This window comes from Giraffa tippelskirchi, chromosome 3, assembly GCF_054371585.1.
Source record: "Giraffa tippelskirchi isolate mGirTip1 chromosome 3, T2T-mGirTip1v1.2.pri, whole genome shotgun sequence".
NCBI classification, from domain to species: Eukaryota; Metazoa; Chordata; class Mammalia; order Artiodactyla; family Giraffidae; genus Giraffa; species Giraffa tippelskirchi.
Genome location: NC_137277.1, coordinates 103,770,026 through 103,796,733, shown reverse-complemented (window position 1 = coordinate 103,796,733; position 26,708 = coordinate 103,770,026). Strand labels below are relative to the sequence as shown.

Sequence of the window (26,708 nt, the reverse complement as noted above, 5' to 3'; positions counted from 1 at the left end):
TTTTCTTTTGGCTTAAATGTCATTAATTTATTTCTGAAATATTCCTAGTGAATGTGTGCTTCTAAAATACTTGAGCATGCTTGAAATTAGTTTTAGTTATTATTTTGTTCAGTTGCTAAGTCGTGTTTGACTCTTTACAACCCCATGAGCTGCAGCATGCCAGGCTTCCCTGTCCTTCACTGTCTCCCGGAGTTTGCTCAAACTCATGTTCATTGAGTCAGTGAAGCCATCCAACCATATCATCCTCTGTTGCCCCCTTCTCTTCTTGCCCTAAGTCTTTTGCAGCATCAGGCTCTTTTCAAATGAGTTGGCTCTTCCTATCATGTGACCAAAGTTTTGGAGCCTCAGCTTCAGTATCAGTTCTTCCAATGGATATTCAGGGTTGATTTCCTTTAGGATTGACTCCTTTGATCTCCTCGCTGTCCAAGGGACTCTCAAGAATTTTCTCCAGTACCACAGTTCAAAATCATCAATTCTCGGACACTCAGCCTTCTTTATGGTCCAACTCTTACATCTGTATATGACTACTAGAAAAACCATAGCTTTGACTCTACAGACCTTTATTGGCAAAGTGATGTCTCTGCTTTTTAATACACTGTCTAGGTTTGTCATAGATTTTCTTCTAAGGAGCAAGCATCTTTTCATTTCCTGGCTGCAGTCACCGTCTACAGTGATTTTGGAGCCTAAGGAAATAAAATCTGCCACTGTTTCCAATTTTTCCCCATCTTTTAGCCATGAAGTAATAGGACCGGTTGCCATGATCTTCATTTTTTGAATATTAAGTTTTAAGCCAGCTTTATCACTCTCTTTCACCTTCATTAAGAGGCTCTTTATTTCCTCTTCACTCTCTGCCATTAAGGTGGTGCCATCTGCATATCTGAGACTGTTGATATTCTTCCATCTTGATTCCAGCTTGTGAGTCATCTGTGCTGGCATATCACATGATGTGAAAATTGTGAAAATGAAATTGTTAGTCATTCAGTCGTGTCCAACTCTTTGCGACCCCATGGACTATAGCCCGCCAGACTCCTTTGTCCATGGGATTGTCCAGGCAAGAATAATGGAGTGGATTGCCATTCCCTTCTTCAGGGCATCTTCCCAATCCAGGGGTCAAGTCCAGGTCTCCTGCGTTGTAGGCAGATTCTTTACCATCTGAGCCATCAGGAAAGTAAGAGTTCTACAAGAAAAACGTTGCAAGAAGACTGGAGTGGATTGCCATTTCCTTATCCAGGGGGTCTCCCCAAACCGGTGATTGGACCCACAACTCCTGCATTGGCAGGTGGATTCTTTACCACTGAGCCACCTGGGAAACTCTTTCACATGATGTACTCTGCATTTAGTTTAAATTGTCAGGGTAAAAATATACAGCCTTGACATACTCTTTTCCCAATTTTGAACCATTCCATTGTTCCATGTCCAGTTTTAATTTTTGCTTCTTGACCATTATACAGGCTTCTCAGGAGACAGTTAAGGTAGTCTGGTTTTCCTATCTCCTTAAGAATTTTCCACAGTTTGTTGTTATGCACATAGTCAAAGGCTTTAGTGTAGTCAGTGACACAGAAGTAGATAATTTTATTCTCCTTGAATTTTTTTCTTAACATTTTTTTTAACATTTTTTTCTTAAAATCTAGTTTATATTAATTCCTTACTTAGCAAAGGTTTTCTTTGTAAGCATGACAAAAGGTAAACTTTGAGGCCCAGTTGATATATTTGAACCTTTTGGAAAAGTGAATCTAATTTACTGACTTGAGGTTTCCATTCATTTAATGAATGTATTCTGTGTCTAATATTATAGATATTTTTGAGGTTATTTATTAATCAAAATATTCTAAGAAAGAGAATTTCACTGATACTATCTGATTATATGAGTAGGGAAATTCAGAAAAGCATTTCTAAAAGTTGATTTTTTGTTGAGTGATTTTGTTGGACATCTTTAGTTTACTTTGCAATGATACTCTGGTCCGGTTGGAGAAATTATGATTATCTGCTTTTCAAAATGAATCTAATTCTTTCAGTAGAGTTTCTGACTAGTACAAAAAATTGAGAGAAAGTAATATGAAAGTGACTGAGCCTAGACCCATTTAGATAGTTTATATACATTTTTTATGCCCTTATATTAGAATTATTCAAAGAGGAAAACTTTATGAGTCCGTCAGCTTTTGATAAATGAGCATGGGGATTGATTTGCTGATCTTTAGTTAAAATCACAGAATAAATCGGCCTTCTCTGCTTCTTTGTTAGAACTGGTTGAGCAGCTGCTTGGCTGAAAATGGAAATGTGATTTGATGGATCACATCAGTTTAGTGTGATAACTTGGTCATTTGTTGAATGGAGATATCTAGATTGGTCACAAAAAATTTTATGATCTGATTCAGCAAAACTATGACAGCCTTTTCTGGAAGTACCTAAAGAGCAGTTTTGCTGATTTAAGTTCTTAATGTTCAGTTTCAAATCTCAAAGTGTAAAATTTAATGATGCAAGGCAAAAATAGTAATTTTTCCGTGTACTTAAAATGTAAAATTAAACTATATTCTCTTTACTTTTAATACTTCTTTAATGTTATACATTAATATTTGTCTTGAAAAAGTGGAAATTAGGCTTTATAGTTTTAATTTCATCTTCTATTGTTACTCATTATTTCAGAATATTACTTTATTTAGGAACTCACACTGTGTATTTAAAATAATATTTTATTTACATGTGGATGATATTGTACAAAGTGCACTTGGCTGAAATTTTCAGGTTCTAGATATGTTAAAAACAGGAGTTTTTGACCAAAAAAGCTGATCTTTCTGGACGTTTTTGTTTCCATTATTAAAATAAAGGTTTTGGACTAGGTAGTTTCTAACATGTCTTCTAGTTCTAAATTTTAAAGCACTTGTAATAAATACCCAATATTAGAAAACACTCTGAATTAATTTTTGAGATATGTTCATTCATTTACCAAATCATCAATTATTTAAGTGCTTCTCAAGTTAACATGTTGTATATCTTAAACTTACTCAAAGTTATGTGTCAATTATATCTCAATTATAAAAAAGAAGAACATATTCTGGTAATGGGCAAAAAACAAGAAACAATCCCAAGTATAAGCACCTTAGACTTCATAGGGGACATAACAAGATAGATCACCCCGTGGTTAAAAACCCAGCTTCATTGACCAACGTGATCCTCAAGTCCTCCCCTGTGAATTATTAATGGCTGTGTGACTTTTAGCAAATTCCTTAACAAAATCTTGGTGTTCCATTTAAGATGAGAACCTTAAAGTCAGTAAATCTTACTTCACAGAGCTGCCTTGAGAATTAAACATGATGATGTGATAAACTTCTCAGTGGAGTGGTAACTCATGCTGACCCTTTATCAGTGTCTGCTAAACACTGTGAAAGTAGTGAAATGTCTGAATGAGACTCCACCAGGCTCTGCTGTCCAGACTGAGTCAGGTCCACAGCATGGGGCAGTTATTCTGGGTATAGCCCCCCCAAAAGAAGTAACTCTTCAAAAAAAATTATGGACTATGAGCTAAGACCTGGAGATATAAGGGAAAAAAGGTCTCTGTTGTCATGCAGCTTATTTGTTGTTGTTGTAGTTCCATCACTAAGTCTTGTCTGACTCTTTGTGACCTCATGGACTGTAGCATGCCAGACTCTTCTGTCCTCCTCTCTCCCCCAGAGTTTGTTCAAATTTATGTCTACTGAGTCAATGATGTTATCCAACCATCTTATCCTCTGCTGCCCTCATCTTCTTTTGCCTTCAGTCTTTCCCAGTATCAGGGTCTTTTCCAATGAGTTGGCTCTTTTCATCAGGTGACCAAAGTATTAGAGCTTCAGCATCAGTCCTTCCAATGTGTATTCAGAATTGATTTCCTTTAGAGTTGACTGGTTTGATTTCCTTGCCCTCCATGGACCCTCAAGAGTCTTCTCTAGCACATAGTTAACACTAAAAATTTCTTTCTCTCTCTGTCTCTTTCAATAAAAATATAATTTAGAAATGATTACAAAGCACAGAGTATTGTGATGAGGAAGAACAATGCTCTGAGTAGAGCATCTAGGGTATTCGAAATGGATATTGAGTACTAGCTAAAACTTCATAGAGACGGTGGCATTTAAACTGAGGTCTAAAAGAAAGTAGGAAGTAAATAGTTAAAGAAGAAAACACTAATTTTTATGGAATTATAAAGATAACAGAACACCCAAGATACTTCTGAAGGGAAAAAATACAGAGATCTTACAAAATTTGAGTAATCAGGACTGTAGTATTTGCACAAAGGGTAGCCCGAGTGCCCAGAGGAACATAATAGAGACCCTAGAAGTACACACACATGTTTGGAACATTCAGTATATGACAGAGGAAGCACTGTAAATCAGTAGGGGAGAGAAGAGCTCTTCAATAAATACGGTGAAAATCATGGTAATATGCATGGAAAATAGATGAAACTGGATGCTTAACTCATGTCATAAACCAAGATACACTTTGAAAGTATTAGTGTCACATGAAAACTTTACTTTTAGCATAAAATAAAATAGGCATTTTTAGGACTGTGAATTAAGGAACAATTCTGAAATACTATACAACATCATTGACCATAAAAGATACTATTGATAAGTTTGACTATATTAAAATTCAGGAAGTTGGTTCACTTGTATATACCTTAAAGAAAGTAAAAACAGAGATTACAAACTGTAGAAGATGTTCAAAGAACATGTAGCCGAAAGATTATTGTCAAATATATTTAAATAACTCCTATTATTAATAAGGAAAGCCCACATAGTCCAACAGGAAAAAATGGGCAGGAAATAAGTATCAATAGACATTTCTTGGAAAAAGAAACACATATAACAAAAAAAGAAAGTTATGATAAAATACGGAACATTGATTGTGAGAGGGAAATGCAGATCAAGACTACAATGATATATTATTATACATTCAATTGGCAAAAATTAAAAAGTCTGCTAATACCAATTGTTAGAGGTAATGTATCTTCGCATTTTTTAATAGTAACTTCAGGTAATGGTTTGACATTGCTGCCGATATCTAAAAATTCATGAATGAACCAGAATCCATAGTCATATGCTTATAAAAAATCTTTTCACAGAAGCAAATATTTTATAGTGCTATTGTTCATAAAAATAAAAGTTGAAAATAATCCATAGGCCAATTAATGCAAAAACTAATGAATGGAGGTATGAAATGTAAGAGAATAATATATTTTAGTCAAAATGAATGAACTACAGCAATTTGCACCAATATGAATTAATCGTGGTAATATGTGATAATAGTAAATTAAGTATAGAAGTTATATCTTTCAGAGATGATATATAGCATGGTACGATTTGATAAGTTAAAATCAATTTAGTTTTTCAAATGCATACTTTAGAACTGTATAGAGATGCATTAAGACTTCATATAAAGCAAATAAAGCTAACTGTGAACTTAAGGTTTAGGATGTTGATTGTCATGTGTTAGGGCAACAGATGCATGGGGTGAGAGTGAGTATTTTGACCGAATATGGGGCATTACTAGGGTCCTAGGTGTGTTTTGGATGTGGGTTTGATGTGTCTGTAATATAGACAACTAAGTGAGTGAATAAGAACCATTGAATGGATTTGAAAAAAGGGGAAGCCACTGAATGAGTTTAGAATACAGCAGACATGATTAGCTCTGTGTTGTGGAAAGTTCATGTGTGGAGAATAGATTGGGGAATAGACATCTGTACAGGGAGGTGGGGTAGGGAGTGGTGGTGGCCTTTCATGAGCTCTGTGTGGGAAGTAAGCCTGCTTAGAGCATGGTAGTGCCGGTGAGATGTGAGAGAAGTGGGTAAAATAAAGAGGTATTTGAGATACAGGATTAAGAGACCTGAGTACTTGACAGGCTCTGGTGAGTGGAGGAGATGGAAATGTCAAGGACAGGTTTCAACGTTCTTGCAGGGCATTATTTGATCCAGCTTCTTGACAGGTGAGATGTAGGAGGATTTGAGATAGATAGTGAGTCTATTTTGTATGTGTTGAGTTTGAGACATGTGTCAGGCAACTGAATGGAATTGTTCAGTAGGAAGCTGACTACATTAATAAACTCTAAATACCAGACTTAAAAACCATCATTTTTTTTTCTAAAATGGATTGCATTCTTTTCTTCCTTATTAAATGGAGTATATGGAATAGGATTGAATCTTTGCTTCTGAGTCAGCATTATCATTTTATATATCAATTATTGAGTGATGCTATAAAAATGATTATTTTGAGGGACTTCCTGGGAGCACAAAAACTTGTTCTAATATTAGATACAGGGCCATGAATCCTTTTCCTATTTTCTAAAGGAGTACCTTTGGGTAACGTAAGTTCTTGTTAGGGGAGTATAACTCTTTTATGCCACTCTGGGGCCACCTAGAGCTAAAATGTGCTGAAGGATATTTCTGACTCCTAACTGGTGTGGAATACTAAGTGATGCTGCTCCAGAGTTGGAAGAGTTAGAATAGCTATTTGATTGAGTAGGTATTTAAAAGACCAATGTTGCTGCAGTACACCTACAAATGCTTTGGGGAAATTTAAGGTTACGTGGCCAGTCTGCATGACCTCTGTCCTCTAGCTCCTTCATTAAGAGCCCATGTCCTTAGGCAAGTTAATTTGTCTCTCTGGGCCTCAGTCACCATGTGTAAAATGAAATGAACATGAATCATGGTTTTCAGTCATGAAAAAGTGTTCTTCAGTTGTATCTGACTCTTTGCGACCCCGTGGACTGTAGCCTGCCAGGCTACAGTCCATGCCTCTGTCCATGGGATTCTCCAGGCAAGAATACTGGAATGGATTGCCATTTTCTTCTCCAAAGGATCTTCCCGACCCAGAGACTGAACCTGGGTCTCCTGCTTTACAGGCAGATCCTTTACCGTCTGAGCCACTGGGGTAGCCCCGGTTTTCATGCTCATTTCCAGATGAAAGATTATGTTTCTAGCTATTTTTTCTGAATAAAATTATGGAAAATGAACTATTTTGTTCAGTCCATGGAAAATGTATTGTCTGCTAGAAGAAGGGGTGATGTGGAAGTGACATGGGGAGAGAGCTGCTTAGCAACCCCAGGAGAGCCTTCTCATCACAGAGGACAAAGGGATGTAAAATTATGATATTCAAGAAAGGAAAGAACCTCCCATTCTTTACCTGATACTAAATATTGAACATATTACACATACTTAGGAAATGAAATAAAACTTACCTTCAAAAAAAGGGAGATGAAAGAATATTTAAGAAAGTGTTGTAGCAACAGTTAGAACTGGACATGGAACAACAGACTGGTTCCAAATAGGAAAAGGAGTATGTCAAGGCTGTATATTGTCACCCTGCTTATTTAACTTATATGCAGAGTACATCATGAGAAACGCTGGGCTGGAAGAAACACAAGCTGGAATCAAGATTGCCGGGAGAAATATCAATAACCTCAGATATGTAGATGACACCACCCTTATGGCAGAGAGTGAAGAAGAACTAAAGAGCCTCTTGATGAAGGTGAAGGAGGAGAGTGAAAAAGTTGGCTTAAAGCTCAACGTTCAGAAAACTAAGATCATGGCATCTGGTCCCATCACTTCATGGGAAATAGATGGGGAAACAGTGGAAACAGTGTCAGACTTTATTTTTTTGGGCTCCAGAATCACTGCTGATGGTGACTGCAGCCATGAAATTAAAAGACGCTTACTCCTTGGCAGGAAGGTTATGGCCAACCTAGATAGCATATTTAAAAGCAGAGACATTACTTTGCCAACAAAAGTCCAACTAGTCAAGGCTATGGTTTTTCCAGTGGTCATGTATGGATGTGAGAGTTGGACGGTGAAGAAAGCTGAGCGCTGCAGAATTGATGCTTTTGAACTGTGGTGTTGGAGAAGACTCTTGACAGTCTCTTGGACTGCAAGGAGATCCAATCAATCCATCCTAAAAGAGATCAATCCTGGGTGTTCATTGGAAGGTCTGATGTTGAAGCTGAAACTCCAATACTTTGGCCACCTCATGCAAAGGGTTGACTCATTGGAAAAGACCCTAATGCTGGGTAGGATTGAGGGCGGGAGGAGAAGGGGACGACAGAGGATGAGATGGTTGGATGGCATCACCGACTCGATGAACATGGTTTTGGGTAGACTCCGGGAGTTGGTGATGGACAGGGAGGCCTGGCGTGCTGCAGTTCATGGGGTCACAGAGAGTCGGACACGACTGAGCAACTGAACTGAACTGAACTGTTGCTGGTATATAAACAAAGATAAGTACATTAGCCAACAATAATAAAAATAAGTATAAACTATGATTATTCTAAGTTGTGTATACACGTTAGCTTAATTATCACACAAAAACTGTGATGACATTCTTCTTCTTTTACATATAAGTACACTGAGGCAGAGTGAACGTATGAGGAAATCACTTCTATGTTTTTCTTTTACTCATGTGCACAGTATTTCTAACACCAGACGTGTTGATTTGTCCCCAAACAATTTTCTGCAACACCAACTTGGTGTTCTACAAGTCTGACACTGTCTACCTGGACTGAGCATCAGACCCCACAAGTTAAGGACTCAGTCCCACAAAGCTTCCCTCACTTCAGACACCAGTTTCAGATCCCATCTTGTCCTCAGTACTTCTGACCAACCAGCTGTAAATTGGCACAACCATGACCCCTTCTTGAGTTTGATAATTTGCTATTATGCCGCCTAGAACTTAGGGAAATACTTATTTACATTCACCAGCTTATTATAAAAGTTATAATAAAGCATCTGTGTGAAAAGCTAGATGAAGCCTTATGTAGGTTGAGGTCCAGAAAGGCACCAAGTGCAGGAGCTTCTGTGCCCTTGGAATTGGGATATGTGACCTTCCTGTCATGTAGATGTGTTGAACAATGTAGAAACTCTCGGAACTCCATACTTCTCAGATTTTTATGGAGGTTCCATCATATAGATATGTTCAGTATCAGCTCAGTCTCCAGCCCCTCTCTCCTTCCTGGAGGATGGGAGGTGGAACTGAATGTTTCAAGCATCTAATCATGCCTTGGTCTTTCTGATGACAAGCCCCACCTCAGAGCTATCCAGGAGCCCAACCCGAATCATCTCATTTGAACAAAAGATGCTCCTATCACCCAGGAGGTCATCAAGGGGTCTGAGGCTCCATATCAGGAACCAGGATCAAAGACCGAACATCAGATGCTTCTAGTGTATAACTTAGGAAATTATAAGGGTTAGAGTGACTCTGGGCCAGGAATTGGTGGAAGAGACCAATACCTATATCTTCTATTGTTTTACAGTGTGGTCAAGAGGAAGTGCCAGAATTTTAACAACCAATAGAACAGAATTTGGTTATTATAGTGTAAGTTCAGTAAAGGACTTTGTTATCACTTAAGGCCAGTTTTCATTGGAATTCAAGTGCCATGCTTTCATTCTGATACCAATATGGAGCACAGAGTCTGAAAATTTGAGTTGAGGGTTTTGTCTTCACTCTCGGAGGCATCCTAGACTTGACCAAATCTCCCTGGCTAGTAGGATATGTAAATCACTGTCAGGAAAATATTTCCTAGGTACCGTTTTTGTTTCAGATCATTTATGAAACAGTATTGCCATATCTGGCATTTTAAGGTTTTGCAAAGTTACTTTCATGCCCTTGTGTCCCCCAAGACCTCCTTGCTGCTGCTCTGCATTGGGGGGAATCAAGAAAATTAATGGAATTGTTGACTGCAATCTTAATTCCATCCCTCCATATTTCCCTTTAGCCCTGCCTGCGAGACTCCCAGATTTCTTCTCATAAATCTGCGGATGCAGGTAGCCTTGCAGGACCTTAGTTGTTGGACCAGGGATGGAACCCCAGCCCTGGCAATGAAAGCACTGAACTCTAATCACTGGACCACCAGGGAATTCCCTCTTTTGTTTCTTTCTAAGTGATCTCTTCATAACACTAACATCTAGCCTTGTACTCATTTATTAAATAGAAAATGCTTGTTGACCTTATTTGATTAATCTTTAGTGCTTTAAGGGAGAATTCTCTGTGTAGGTGTGAGAGGATACAGAAAAGTAGTGGATTAAAGTGTTAAAACTAACATCACTTTTTTCTTGTTTTTAAAAAATATGGCTTCACCTTTAATGGGGAAAGGTAGAAGAGCGTAAGTGATCACAATGTATTGAAATTGTCTTGAATAGATTTTGATGACTACTGGGACTTTCAGGTGATAATATTTATAGTCATACAAAAGGTAGGACATACAGGCTCAGTCAACTTGGAATACGACATATATATGTCCCAGATAATTTTCAATCGAGTTTATAAATAGTATTCAAAAATTAATAGACTTAATAAAATTTTGACCTTTGATATTTGCTTTTGCCTTTCATGGTTTGTTCACAATTCACTCTGATCCCTTCTCCAATCCAGACAGACATATCAGTGTCAGGAAGAAAAATATACTGTAATAATGAACTATTGTGAGGTTTACTGTGGCAGCTACTTTGTATATACTGTTTCAGTTAGTTCTCACAGGTGCATTGAGTATAGATACGATTGTTACTGTCATTTATATATAAGAGACTGAGATATGAAAGGGTTAATTAATTTCCCAAAGGTCACAAAACTGAGAAGTGGGAAGAAAGGGCTCTCAGCCTGGTTTGTCAGACTTTTGAGCTCAGACTTTAAACCACAATGTTATGCTGTGTCCCTGACTCAAGTGCCTAGATTCCTTTAAGGCAAAATAATCATAACATTTACATACTATTTATAAAGTAATTACAAATATTGGAATATTCTGGAGGACAAAGAAGGCAGTGGCCACTGACCTTGGGTAATAATATGTCTTATTTAATTATAACTTATGAGAATAGTACTCTGGCAAACTTACCTGTCTGAAAGGTAGGCTTTCAGACTTTAGCAATTTTGCATTTGTTGAGCTGTTATAGTATACTGATGGGAGAAGGCAATGGCAGCCCACTCCAGTACTCTTGCCTTTAAAATCCCATGGATGGAGGAGCCTGGTGGGCTGCAGTCCATGGGGTCGCTAAGAGTCGGACACGACTGAATGATTTCACTTTCACTTTTCACTTTCATGCATTGGAGGAGGAAATGGCAACCCACTCCAGTGTTCTTGCCTGGAGAATCCCAGGGACTGGGGAGCTTGGTGGGCTGCCGTCTATGGGGTCACACAGAGTCAGACATGACTGAAGCGACTTAGCAGCAGCAGTACAGTATACGGATTAATTCAGGTTGCAATTTTCCTTAGCAGTTTCCTTTGGAGCCAAGCCTCTTAAGTCTTACAAAGAATGATTAAAAGTTGGGAACAGTAGTGAAGCACTATTTTTTCTCAAAATTTTAACATGAACGAATGAGATAATTTTTCATCCATTTATTTGTTAAAAGTACTGGTGTAGGTACTATGAAATATACAAAGCTTAATCAAATAGAACATATGTCTTGAAGAATCACACAGTCTACTGGAGACACAGCATGTACATAAAAAACTACATTACAAAATAGAGAATGGTAACTGATATAAGAGAGATACCAAGTAAATTGCTATGAGAGGCCCCAAAGTATGTTATGTGAACGTGTGAAAATTGGGAGGGAGTGGGTATCAGGGGAAATAAATTATCAGAAGAAGGCTATTGGCTTTCTCAAAATGAGGATATAAGAAATCAGTGAATTGGTTGATTGGGGCAGAATCAAAAATAAATAGGATTTACAGATTTTAGGTTGAAAGTTAAGATAAAGAGAGATTTTAAAGGACTTTAAGTGCTGGGGAAATGAATTTTAGTTCTCTTCTCTAGGAAATGGGAAACTGTTGAAGGTTTCTGGAGAAGGAAAGATGTGTTTAGCATCAGATGGAGTTTAGAAGGAGAATGCAGTGTTGTTTAGTACATGTGCAAGATAGCACTAAGATATTTTCAGCCACTAAAGCTTTATTCATTAATTAAAACCATGTAAATTAGATGGCAATTAAAACCACTTGAATATTGAGTCATTTAAATTCTTTATTCTGAAAATTAATTGGTAAAAACAAGAAAGTTTTCTGTTTTGTAAAGTCAAGTTTAGAAACAGTTTGAAGAAGTAAATACTCATATCTTTGCTTACTAGTATCAAATAAGATGAGCCAATTCACTCAACACACAATTTGAAGGCTTGATTTCTGTCAGAGCTGGAGATAGAAAAGTAAAGAATCACTCTTATTTTAGAGTGAAATGTCAGCATATAAATACTGTGCTATCAGGAGGAGATAAAATATACAAAATAAAGAGAAAAACATCAATAAGAAAATACCTGTCTTTTGAGGGCAACTCTAATTTTCAATTCCATAAAGATTAGAGTTGATTGAATAGAGAATGAAGGACAAAGCTTATTACCAAATAGTCCATCAATAAAACGGACACATTTTTATCTCTACCCATTGGAAATCATGGACACTGAAGGGCTGTGTTACAACAGAGACAGCTGCATATCGTATATGCTCAATTAAAAACTGTTGAATGAATAAAAAAATTAATGTATGATCAGTGTGGTAGATTTCTGTTTTCACGATAATGGACTATCCAGTATAGGTGGATGGTTAAGAAACTTGAAACAACTGTATTATCATGGCAAACATATTATTTTACTGTTACTCTTTCCACATAGGGTCCAAACTTTTTCTTTTATCTTTCATTGTCTCATAAAATTTGATCTCACATGCTAGCAAAGTAATGCTCAAAATTCTCCAAGTCAGGCTTCAACAGTACATGAACTGTGAACTTTTAGGTGTTCAACCTGGATTTAGAAAAGGCAGAGGAACCAGAGATCAGATTGACAACATCTGTTAGATCATTAAAAAAGCAAGAGAGTTCCAGAAAAACATCTACTTTTGCTTTATTGACTATGCCAAAGCCTTTAACTGCGTGGATCACCACAAACTGGAAAATTCTCCAAGTGATGGGAATACCAGACCTCCTCACCTACCTCCTGAGAAATATGTATGCGGTCAAGAAGCAATGGTTAGAACTGGACATGGAACAACAGACTGCTTCGAAATCGGGAAATGAGTACGTCAAGGCTATATATTGTCACCCTGCTTATTTAACTTATATGCAGAGTACATCATGAAAAATGCTGGACTGGATGAAGCACAAGCTGGAATCAAGATTGCCGGGAGAAATATTAACCACCTCAAATATGCAGATAATACCACACTTATGGCAGAAAGCAAGGAAGAACTAAAGAGTTTCTTGATGAAAGTGAAAGAGGAGAGTGAAAAGTTGGCTTAAAACTCAACATTCAGAAAACTAAGATCATGACATCTGGTCCCATCACTTCATGGCAAATAGATGGGGAAACAATGGAAACAGTGACAGACTTTATTTTCTTAAGCCCCCAAATCACTGCAGATGGTGACTGCAGCCATGACATTAAAAGACGCTTTCTCCTTGGAAGGAAAGTTATGACCAACCTAGATAGCATATTAAAAACAGAGACATTACTTTGACAACAAAGGTCCATCTAGTCAAAGCTATGGTTTTTCCAGTGGTCATGTGTGGATGTGAGAGTTGGAGTATAAAGAAAGCTGAGCACCAAAGAATTGATACTTTTGAACTGTGGTGTTGGAGAAGCCTCTTGAGAGTCCCTTGGACTGCAAGGAGATCCAACCAGTCCATCCTAAAGGAAATCGGTCCTGAATATTCATCAGAAAGACTGATGCTGAAGCTGAAACTCCAATACTTTGGCCACTTGATATGAAGAACTGACTCATTTGAAAAGACCCTGATGCTGGGAAAAATTGAAGGTGGGAGGAGAAGGGGCCAACAGAGGATGAGATGGTTGGATGGCATCACCACTCGATGGACATGAGTTTGAGTAAGTCCAGGAGTTAGTGATGGACAAGGAAGCCTGGCCTGCTGCAGTCCATGGGGTGGCAGAATCGGACATGAATGAGCGACTGAACTGAATTGAACTGAACTGAAAATTTGATTTACAATTCAAATTGGCAAATACTTAGCCAAAGGACTCCTTTTCCTCACAAATCTGTCTTGCCTTGCACTGTTACACACTGTCTCTGCAGTGCAGGGCATGTTACAACACTGCCTGTTGACATGTAGCTGTGCTGTCATTGAAGAGAGCTCTTATGGAGCAGGCAGATCATGTAGGATATGAACCAATACATGGAAGACCCAGAGGAACATTTATGAAGTTAGATTGAAGAATGTTGAAAAAGATGCAGGTGTGTGGTAGATTTTATTCATCTATGAAAGAAGATAGGGAAAATGTAAATGATGGAAAATTAATAAAAGAAAGTCAGGTTGAAAAGTTTTAAAAGTGAAAGAATTCAATAAAAAAAAGAAAATTACCAAGAAGAAAGTGATGCAGTTATAGAATAGGACCCATGGTTAGTCAGTAAGTTAGGCTCTATGTAAATATATTTTTGGGAATGACTGAGGATATTAGTTAGATAATGAATGTCATTTCTCAATAAATTTTGTTGAGTTGTAACATTAATGCTCCCTTTTAACTGTGCAATTTAATGAGTTTGACAAATGTATCTCAGGGTTCAACCGCACAAGGATGATCCTCTCTAAAATCTCCCCATATGCCCCCAGGCAGTCCAATCCCTCTAAATCTAGCCCCTGACAACTACTGATAGAATTTTTGTGGCTGTTGGTTAGTTTTGCCTATTCTAGAAAATCTGATGGATGACTATGAATTCTTGTGTGTCTGGTTACTTTTGCTCAGCATGTGGGTATTGAGATTAATCCATGCTGTTGTCTGTATCAGAGGTTTTATTGCTGAGCAGTATTCTTTGTATATATTTACTACAATTTATCTTTTCACCTGTTGATAGATATTTGCATTCTTTCCAGGATGGTTGTGAATAACGTTGCTACATTTGTACATAAGTCTTTGTTTACATATGTGGACATATGTTTTTACAACTCTTGGGCAAACATCAAGGAGTGGTAGTGCTCAGTCATATGCTAAGTGTGTTTTAATTTTGTAAGATCCTGCCAGTCTGTTTTCCCAAGTTGCTAGACTATTTGCTATTCCCATCAGCAGCATAGGAGAGATTTAGTTACTCACATCCTGGCCCACACTTCCTAGTCAGTGTAATTTTATCTATTTTCATAAGTTTGTAATGATTTCTCATGATGGTTTTAATTTACATGTCATGGTAACTAATGATACTGAGTATTTTTTCATAGTTTTTTTTTTTTTTTCTGGGCCATCCTTCTTTTATAAAATAGTAGTCACATTCTTTTGGCTATTTTGTAATTGGGTTGTTTATGGCTTGCCTTTTATTTATTTGTGTATTTATATGAATGTAAGTTTTAAATTCTGGGAAATACCACAGAATTAAAATCGCTGGGTTGGATGGTAGGCATATTTTTAACAAGAGACTACTAAATCATCTTCATAAGTAACTGCACCATTTTTTGCTGGCACCAACAATGTATTATAGTTCCAGTTGCTACTTTTGTTTTTAGCACTTCCTATTTTCAGTTTTGTAATGTGACATATTGTTTAATAGATACAGCAAATTGCTTATCAAAGATATATACACATACATATGCATGGGCTTCCCAGGTGACTCAGTGGTAAACAATCTGCCTGCTAGTGCAGGAGATGCAGGAGACTTGGGTTTGATCCCTGGGTCAGGAAGATCCCCTAAAGGAGAAAATGGCAACCCTCTCCAATATTCTTGCCTGGAAGATCCCATGGACAGAGGAGCCTGATGGACTACAGTCCATGGGTTGCAAATAATTGGTTGCAACTGAGCACACACTTGTGTCCTGGAAAAAAATTAGGTGTTAATTCCCCCCTCCAAAACTGATGTGGCTTTATATTTGTTTAGGTAATATAGTATTATCCAGTTATTTATTTTTAATTTTATTGGAATATAGTTGCTTTACAATTTTAAATGGTGTCCTTCAAAGAGCAGAGATTTTTTATTTTGATGAAGTCCAGTGTATATTTTCTTCTTTTATTGTTCTTTTGGTATCCTACTTAAGAAAACTCTGCCTATGCCAAGGCCACTCTATATTTTCTCTAGAAGATTTATGGTTGCAGTTTATAAGATTTGAGTTAATTTCTGTGTGTGAGGTGAGGAGAGTCAAGGTTACATTTTCCAAAATAAAAATCCAGCCATTCCAGAAACATTTGTTCCTTGAAGGCAAAAAAGGAGAGAGTTTCAGAAATAAGAACAATGCTTTCATATAGTATTTCTTAGTATGAATCTATAAGTTTTTCTATGGCTTACATGTATGATTTAGTTATAAATATTTGAGTCTACTTTCTAAAATTCATTGCATATTATATTGAATTGGTGTAAAATTTGTTATGTAGCTTGAAAAGTATCCAAATGTTACTAAGCAAATCTTCTTTAGATATTTTAACTTGAAGGCAAACGAAAATCTAATTTACAACATTAACATGAAAAACTTTTTTTCTGATGATAATAAATATCATTGTAGTAAAATATAAAATACAAATTAAAATAAAGAAGAAAAATAACTTGAGATGCCACCCAGAAATTTCCATATACTTAACTAAAATTTACTATTTAAACTGTTATGATTAATACAACATGAGCACTTTCTCCTGCATGAGATATTCTTTCTAAACATAGTTTTAAAGGCTGAGTAATATTTTATCATCTGTATTTATCATAATTTCCATAATTAACTACTTTTCATTAGTTTTCATGTATATTGCTGCTAATTTTTTTTTACGACTAAATAATGTTATAAACATTTTAGGAAGTCAGTTTTAAACATTTTACTGATTATATGCCTAGGCTAGAATCTTGGTTATGGAGTTTAATTTTTAAAGGTGTACATATTTTTAAAAAGCTCTTGATAGACATTTCTAATGACTTTCTGGAAAGCTCATTAGTCCTTATACCTCATCACTGATATATGAGGATACTTATCTTACCATGTTATTTATAATTTCATTTAAAACACATTTGATAATTAGAGTACTTTCTAATCACACATTTTAAATCATTTTTATTTTTTATTATTCTTACATTAAAATTTTACTATTAAATACTGAGCATAAATATATACTGGCTTCATGTTCAGAGTTTTGAATGTAAAGATAAATGGACGATGGCTTAAAGGATGTGATCTATTAAACATTGTATAATATATTAAGCAATTACAGAATTTGGGTGTTGGTAAAATTCTAAGTGTAACACATCTATTGGTACCACTAAATTCTATAGGGACAGAAAGATAAATATGAAACTTTTGGCTGTAATTTAGGGGAAAAACCTTCCGGACTGAACTGAGAGGTACTTGTCTTCACAAATTCTTTGAGTTTTTCTGTTGTTAATTTTTTTCACGTTGAATTATTTGATCTGCATGTAGTTTATTTTTTGTAATAATGAGGACATATATTTTCAGTAATTACTTGTGACACATCTTTCCTCTCATTGCTGATTTATAAAATTAAAATTGTTGTTGTTGTTGCTCAGTTGTGTCTGTCCAACTGTTTGCACCTCCATGGACTGTAGCTTGTCAGGTTTCTCTGTCTGTGGGAATTTTCCAGGCAAGAATACTGGGAGAGGTTGCCATTTCCTTCTGCAGGGGAACTTCCTGACCCAGGGATTGAACCCACATCTCTGATGTCTCTTGCATTGTCAGGCAAATTCTTTACCACTGAGATACCAGGGAAGCCCAGTGTTAAAATTAACATATGGAAAATCTTTATATCTACCAGGGTCTTTATATGGTCTATTTATTTGATTCTTTTGGTTCCTTTCCATATGATTAAAAATGTTATGATTTTAAATTGTATTCGAGTTATTTTAATTATTTAACTTTATATTAACTGACAAATAACTTGACAAGTTGCAAACTGCTCTAGTCTGGAAAATGAGTACATTATAGTTCTAATCTTGGCTTTGCTACTTTTAGTGTGTCTCCTTGTATCACTCTGCCTTGTTCTATAAAATGAGAGGCTTGGAGCAGACCTACTCTTCTATATCTAAATTTGATGATTTTTTTCATGATAAATGAATGTAAAGTACTTTTATCATTGAATCTTGCCATATTTCTAAATAGAATCAGGTTGTGTAATGTGCCAGAATATTCATCTTAAAACTATATTTGGCATTACTAGAACCATTATTCTTTATCTTTTTCTTTCATGCTTATTGGAAGTACTTTCAAATGAGTTTTTGTGTAGGTCTGTCACCCTGATTCTATGAGTTGGTATAATGAGTGGGAATATTGGGTATAAAATAGTATAGTGGCAAGAACATCAGTGCTATATTTGGAAGATCTGGACTTTATCATGGCTCTGAACTTAACTAGATATCTGATCCAAACAGAATCTCACTTTTTCCACCTTTTGAGGATTAAATAGATGTAGTAGAAAAATACTTTAGGTATCACAACAAAACTCTACAAAAAGAAATTAATACAACCCCCCCCCACACTGATATACCTCAAGTTTAATAGTTCTCAAAATCTTATTCCTTTATGTAAAACCACTTTAAAAATATGGTTATTATTAAAAATCTCTTAAATATAATACATGCTTCCTTCTTTGGAACATTAATTCTTCTTTCAAGTTATGGTAACACACAGTCTTTATTTAAAAAATATTCTTTCAGTGTAGAAAAATATAAGAAAGGATATAAAAGAACCTAGAAGGCAACCATATATAAGTTATTATAATTAAAGTTTTGGTTTATTTCTTTATATTTCTAATAAGAATCCTACTTTATTTCATTTTTATATTACACTTAAGTCTTTGAATTTATACTTTGGATATTTTCTTGCATCAAATGTTCCTTAAAACAATTTTACTGGCTGTACATTCAGTTCAGTTCAGTTCAGTCACTCAGTCGTATCTGACTCTTTGCGACCCCATGAACCGCAGCACTCCAGGCCTCCCTGTCCATCACCAACTCCCTGAGTCCACCCAAACCCATGTCCATCGAGTCAGTGATGCCATCCAGCCATCTCATCCTCTGTTGTCCCCTTCTCCTCCTGCCCTCAATCTTTCCCAGCATCAGGGTCTTTTCCAATGAGTCATTCTATCTAATACATCATAATTTTTTCCCTCTAACTTTTAAAATGAGAATAAAGGAGTATAAAAAATCTTCACAACTGTCTTCATTATTTGCCACTGTGTATTATGTCTCTATTGTAGTTTTCTCTTTTTCGTTAGAGTAATTGAGAAGTTATAATTTATTTCATTATTAATGTACCTATTTTGGGTATGTCTCATTCTGCTTATTGTTTATTACACAGGAGATAGACTGGATCTCAAAAGATAGATTCCTGGATGTGAGAAACTGTTGTTGAGGAGATTGACGCTCTTATAGAATTACAAGTTTTGTGTATATTGTTAATGACATCTTTATCATAGTTAGAGCTACTACTAATTGTCTAATGTATGCCAAGCCTCCACTCTACCATGTGCTATACCATTCAGTCTTCAGAAATCTCTATGAAGAAGTTAAGATAAAATCATCCCGATAGTTTTCTGAACTCAGTTTTCAATTAAATTACTCCAATCAGTTTCTTTCCACTATGACTTCACCAAAAAGATTTTTTATGAAGACCACTTACATCCTCCATTTTAGTAAATCCAATAGCCAATTCTCAGCTTTTATATTACTTGACTATGAATAACATCTAAAATACCTTAATCACCCTGCAATGCATTAGTGAATTGTCTTAGAGGGTAACACATTGTCCTGAATTTCTACCTCATTGACTACTCCTTCTCAATCACCTCTTCAGGTTTCCTTTCTTCATGTCACCTTTTAATATTGAGGAAGCTCAGGAAATGGGATTGGCTTTATCTGTTCTTTATCTATGCCTATGTGCACGCTGAGTCGCTTCAGTCATGTCCAACTCTTTGTGACTCTATTGACTGTAACCTACCAGGCTTCTCTGTCCATGGGATTCTCCAGGCAAGAATACTAGAATAGGTTGCCATTTCCCAATCCAGGGGGTCTTCCCAACCCAGGGATCGAATGCAAATCTCTTATGTCTCCTGCATTGGCAGCCAAATTCTTTACCACTATTGCTACCTAAGAAGCCCATTTTTATCTATGCTCACCACTTTAGTGATCTCATCTGATCTGATCTCATTGCTTTATACGCCATCTCATAATTTTACAACTTGCAAATTTTATATATCCATCTCACACTTTTATCTTAACTTTTGGACATGTACAATCAAGGCTTACTGGATATGTTCTTTTGGATTCTTAGACACCTCAGACTTACTGTTTTTGAAACTGAACCTCAAATCTACCACCAAAGACTTCTCAACTTGCAGTCTTCTCTGCCTCAGTTTTAGCAGCTCTGGAACTGCAGTTGCTTAACCCAAAAATCTTAGTCATTCTTAACTTTTCTCCTTCTCTCCCATTTTATATTAGCAGATACTACTTTTTTCTTCCTTTAAATATATTCAGAATTCAAGTGTTTCTCACCAATTCCTTGGCCTCCCTGTTTCTACCCTTGCTCACCTATAATCTGTTCTCAATAGTTCAGCCAGAGTGACTCTTTAAAATTTATGTCAGATCATCGCTTTCCTCTGCTTAAGCCACTTCATTGGCTGTCACTCAGCTGGAAGCATCAAGATTATTTTCTCTTTTCATATAACTTTATAATATTAATTAAAATGTGCAATGCACATTTGACAACGTGCAAATGCACATTGATATATATATATATGCTAATTTTATATGAATCGGTAGAATATTTCACAACCACTTTAATAGGCTGAATAATGTCTGAAAAAAATTCATGTTCTCCTGGAACCTCAGAATGTCACCTTTTTTGGAAATAAGATCCTTGTAGATATAATTATTTAAGATGAGATCATACTGCCTTAGGGTGGACCCTAAAGGCCATGGATGATACCCTTCAAAAAGAAAGAGTAGATAGAGAAACAGAGGAAGAAGAAAACCATGTGAAAATGGAGGCAGAGACTGGAGTTATGCTGCCAAAGCGAGGAATGCATTCCAGAAGCTGGAAGAGGCAAAGAAGGACTCTGGAACTTTTGAAAGGATTGTGGTCCTGCTGACAGACTGATTTTGGCTTCTAGAACTGTAAGAGACTACATCTCTGTTGGTTTCAAGCCTCCAAGTGTGTGGTAATTTGTTATGGCAACCCTAGGAAATGAATACAACCACTAACAACCATTCTTAAAATGTTCCCTGGTCATGAAAGCATGGAAAGAGTGAAGCATGACTTGTCCCAGATGACAGAGTAGCTCAGTTGGGATTCTGTTGGTGATATTAAGAAGTCTCTATCAGTAATTCAAGGTTCTATCTCAAATGCACTTCTCCATCTTTCGAACTTTAATATCAAGATTAAAAATATTTTAGGGTACTGTTGGAATACATATTTCAGAAAGTCACCTCTGTTAGAAAAGAGTTAAGAAAAATTAAGACTATATACACTGTTACCAGCTTATATAAGCAGGCTACTGGAGTGATTGTTCTATTTCACAGTTTGAAGTTCTCATTTCTCATGACAGAGCTACAAATGAGTTGGAAGCTATGTCATGATATGTGCATACAACCCTTTAGCTACACAGAGTAAAACTTTCTAGTATGGATTTATTCAGTGTAGTCCACACAATGGCCTTGTTGATAGAATTTATATCAATATAACATTTTAGAATTGATACCCATATGATAAAAAGCATGCGAGAAAGGATTACTGGCCAACAGGCTTTTTTTTCCAAATAAGAAATGAATATCCAAGGAGATTATATTAATTATCAGACTTAAAAGAATAGTAGAGGCCAATATAAACCTACTGAGAACCTGAGGACTTTAACCTAGAGCCATATTTAAATATTAGACCATGAAAGGGCCTGTACAATTTGCAACCTTGCTGTTGGCCTCTTGGGTTTTATAATGTTCCTTCCTGAAATGCATGACTATTGTTATATCTGCTGTACCTAGTACCATTAAAATTTAATTTTGTTTACCAAGAATCGAACACAAAATCCATTAATCCGTTATTCTGGATGCACTTTGGTGGAGTATAATTTATGCTCAGTTACTAGCAATTCACTGAAGATTTCTACAGTCCCAAATATAAGGAAATCCTTTGGTCCTCTTAATTCACATAGTACTTTATCTAAATGTCTTTCATTATAGTCTCTTTGTTTTCAGACTCTATGTGCATTTTGTTTTTGTTACTGTTGTTCTTACTAAGGGCACTTTGTATTCAGAATTAAGATCCATTTGTGACTCAGTAAATAATCCACCAATATGTTTTTCATAAGGCAAATACGGAATCAATATTTGATGAATGAATAAGCTTTGATCTAGTCTGGATACCCTTTTCTGCTTTCAGTTTTATTTTTTACTGTGGTTCTTTGAAGATCTTTCAGTTTATCGGTGCTATTCACATGCCCACCAAGTGGAATGAAATGGGCATGGCCATGTATAGATGATCTTGTCTTATTACTTGACATAAAATGTTTGATAGAGCATGTTGATGACTGTTGTGTGCCCTCAATAAATATTTGTTGAATGAGCATTTATAACCAGTCTGAATTTCAAAGGTGAAGAATAATTTGCTGTTGCCAGTGATGTAGAGACTTTATTTTGACTAGTTCCTGAAATTATCTGGACGCTGTACTTTTTTCTTTGAACTATCTTGCTGCCTTGATATTCTTCTCTTTCCCATCTGTTCTCTACAATGATAGCAGATAAATCTTCTTGAAACACTCCTTCGATGCTGTTACTTGCCTGCTCAGTGTCCTTCAATAGCTTCCAACTAATGGCAGCTCAAAGTCATAACTCCTTACTCTGGCACTAGAGGCTGTCTACAGTCTGATCACAGCACAAAAATCTAGTCTCAGCTTCAAATGCTTTACTAAAAATTAGTGTGTAGTGTTTAGCACACAGATTTTAGGGTGAAAAATATGAGCATTTTAGCCCTAAACTTGTTATTGCCTAAAGATATGTCCTTGTATATTTCATTTACTATTTTGAGCCTTGGTTTCTTCATCTGAAAAACAGGAATAATGACTACAGCTACTTTCATTCCATTCTTTCATAAGTATTCATTTATTAAAGTTCCAACTATGTGCTAGGCACTTCTCCAAATGTTGGGATAAATCAGTAAACAAATTAGACTAAAATTATTGTGGAGCTTGCATGCTAGTGTGGAGGATAGTCAAGGAATAGAATAAATGAATACATAGCTTAAATTAAACATAAGAAACTTTATTTCAGAAAGTATTTCAGCTTTGAAAAAATGTTGGTAAGGAATTTTAAGAATTGAGAAGAGGTGACAATGAAGAGAAAGGATGGAAATCAGTCATGGAGGTACTGAGGTATGTTTCTCATCTTACTCTTCAGAAATCATGGAGCTACCAGAAGAATTCAGATTTTAGAGACAAGACAGATTCAAGCTTCCTATTACTTGTTTGGCCAGAAGGTCCTAGGGAATTGGAGTTATGTATCCGGAAAAGAAATTGGTTTTGACAGTTTAATCTTCTGGGGTCTTTGTAACATAAAATAGTCTAGATGAAGAGAAAGTTATTTTTTTCTTATGTGGTGAGAAACTTTCAGAATTCTTGATTAGTATGTTAATATGGGTATCACTATTAGAAAGAATAGAAAATATAACATTCTCTGCTTGGCATATGACTATCTTTGTTTTCTCTGTGTTTGAGTATAAATATACAGATTAAGTAGAATGAAAAATACATGATGAATCTGGGCAAAGTATTTATTCTCAATCTTAATTCAAGACTATATACATCTTCATGTCATTATTGATTTCCCTCTAATAACCCCATCATGGCATTTCTTGGTGATAGACTAAAACCAAAATTCTTATTGTGCCTTCAAGTATGTGGATCATCGGTTCTTAACCTGGAGGGCTTGAAAACAAATGCTTCTTTGTATAACACTTCTCCCACTCTCTGCTGGTGAAGCTTCTAGTGGGGCATAGACACTGGTGCTTTGTACAGTTCCTCAAATGACTTAATGTGCAGTCTGACCTGAGAACAACTCATTAAAGTGATCTAGGTTCTGCCTCTCTTCAACCTCATCTCCTACTATTCTCTCCATAATTTACCTTTCTCTGGACAGAGGCCTTTTTTTTCATCTCCCCAAACTGCAAGTTACACTCATCTCAGGGTCTTTGCGTTTTCTACTTTACCGAAAATGCTTTCCCATAGATATGTTCATTTAACATTTCAACAAATATTTATTGATCACTTTCTCTTCCTCCTATGGATAAAACTGAAAATGAATCCTGCTTAGCTTGTCTGCCTCTTTCTCATTATTAAATGATTCAATTTAAATATCAGATCCTGATACACCTTCCCTAGCCAGTTCTGAACTATTCTGTATTTCTCACCCTTTTAAATTTATAGCCCTTATCTTATGAGTTCCAGATGTGTCTTACCTATTCATGTACTGTTGTGTCTCTCACCTTTAGAACATATGTTCTAGGAAGATGAAACTTTTGTATGTTTCATTCAACATTTCATTCTCAGTGCTTAGAATAATATTGATTATTCTGTAATATTGGAACATACTACTGGAAGACAGTAGGTATCCAATAATTAATTAGTTAATCCATGATTACATAATGCAATGAAATGTGAGCTCTAGAGTTCCTAAGCTGAATCTTACAGTTCAGTCCAGTTTAGTCGCTCAGTCATGTCTGACTCTTTGTGACCCCATGGACTGCAGCATGCCAGGTTTCCCTGTCCATCACCACCTCCTAGAGTTTGCTCAAACCCATGTCCATCGAGTTGGTGATGCCATCCAACCATCTCATCCTCTGTCATCCCCTTCTCCTCCGACCTTCAATCTTTCCCAGCATCAGGGTCTTTTCCAATGAGTCAGTTCTACGCATCTTAACTGACCATGAAGCTATTTAAGCGTAAGCTTTAGGGTCCATATGATCAGGAACCATTTTCAATTTTATATTCTTTATAAAGAGTTCCTCCAAAATTAATTTGTTTCAAGCCTTGTAAACCTTGATGCTACTTACATCTCAACTTAATTTCCTTCCAAACTAATCAGGTATTAAATTATTAGAGCAATATTTGTATTACCTTAATTACAAAAGTAAAATAATTCTCCTGTAAAGAACAGATTGTGTTTGTATCATATGAGGTGAGTGAATAAAGATTTGGAACCAAAAATAAATGTTTGAGGTAATAGCTTGCTTTGGGAAATAAGAATTCATTTTAGCTTTTATTTCAGAAACAAGTTTTTCTGTCAGTCTTCTATGCTTGGCTATTTACAATAATTTACTTGGTAAATATAGTTAATTCCATACTGTTAATTAATTATTTGCTGCAGAGCATTTGATATTTGCATATTATATAGTCTTGGTAAAAATAAATGACATGGAAATAGATGAATTTGCCGTCTTCAATACCTGATTGAAAGTGGTATGGTACTTTATGAATGTTAAAATTGTAGAAATAAGGTCCAATTTTTTAAAATGTAAGTGTTTTTCAAGATCACATTCACACCTATACCTATTAAAGTCTTTCCGGAATCCTCTAGAGAAATATAATGACTCTAACTTAGGAATTATTATAATTTTTAAAAAATATTATATTTTTTAAGCCTTTAACTCCTATTATTTGCATAGAGTTTTCCTCCTTGAGGATGATATTCATGCTTAAATCATCCCCTAGCAAAAGGGGTTTCATAGATTTCCTAAAAGTGTTCTGTCAATAATATCTATGCTTCCCAGAGCATTGCAAATGGACTACTGAATTAACGCAAACTAAATTTCCTGAGGTAAGAAGACAGAGTATTACCAATAAACTCCATAAGCTATTGGTTAATCACTGGCATTGCTGGTTCTGAGTGGGAGACTTTTCATCTTCTCCCTCCTTGACTAAGATAGTAGTGGAGGAAAGCAAGGCAGAAGAAGCTCCCTGTATTTTCATTATGGCTGAGACTCTATCGAGTTATGTTGCATCATTATCTCTACTTGCAATGAGGTACTCTGGGTGTGAATTTTTCCTTTGTGTGATTTTTGCAAGTGTATTAGTTTTCTGAGTCTTAGCTTCCTCATCTATTATATAGACATAATAACAGTACCAGCACAGTAATATACTACTTCATAGGGTACTTCATAGAGTTATTATCAAGATTAAATTATGTAATATCTGCAAAAAATTTGCATAGTCCTTAGAACATTCTGAAATGACTATTATTACATTAGTAGTAGTAGTGGTAGTATTTTATTATTTTAAATCTAAGTTACTTTAGTGTAGCTATCTAGGGAAAACTAAAATTAATTTGTATTTACCTTTAATAAAATTACTCAAAATCAATGGTTTTGAACTTTAAATAGGGATGATTTCATGAATCTTATCAGTAATTCAGCTAGCCACACTTATTTAAATAATTGCCAGGTTGCTGAGGGGCAGAGGATCAAAAATTAATGTAGTAATAAAGGCTTCCTTGCTTTTGAACAGATCAATATCTGTAAGTGAACTAGAGGCACTTACAACTAAATATCCAGGAATGAATTAAAAATAGATTCACTGTTATTGAATGGAGCTAGGGACCTAAGATTATGGTCTCTGCCAAATCTTAGTGGCCTGAATACATATTTCTCTGCTACCATCTCCCTTTCTGTAATTCTTATTAATTTCAATACTATTGATATGCTTGGATGCTTAAAATATATTAAAGAGTCAAGCTCCTTAATCAGTAATAGCTTTGATAATACAAATGCAAATCACAATCATTCTCTAGTAGAATCTTTGTAC

At 35.8% G+C, this 26,708-nt stretch overlaps 1 protein-coding gene across 19 annotated transcripts in view; it reads left to right on the top strand.

Annotated features, from left to right (window-relative positions):
* The window catches only part of GALNT13 (polypeptide N-acetylgalactosaminyltransferase 13), a 556,330-nt gene that overhangs the window by 75,379 nt on the left and 454,243 nt on the right, over nucleotides 1-26,708 (top strand). The gene's annotated exons all lie outside the window — the stretch shown is intronic.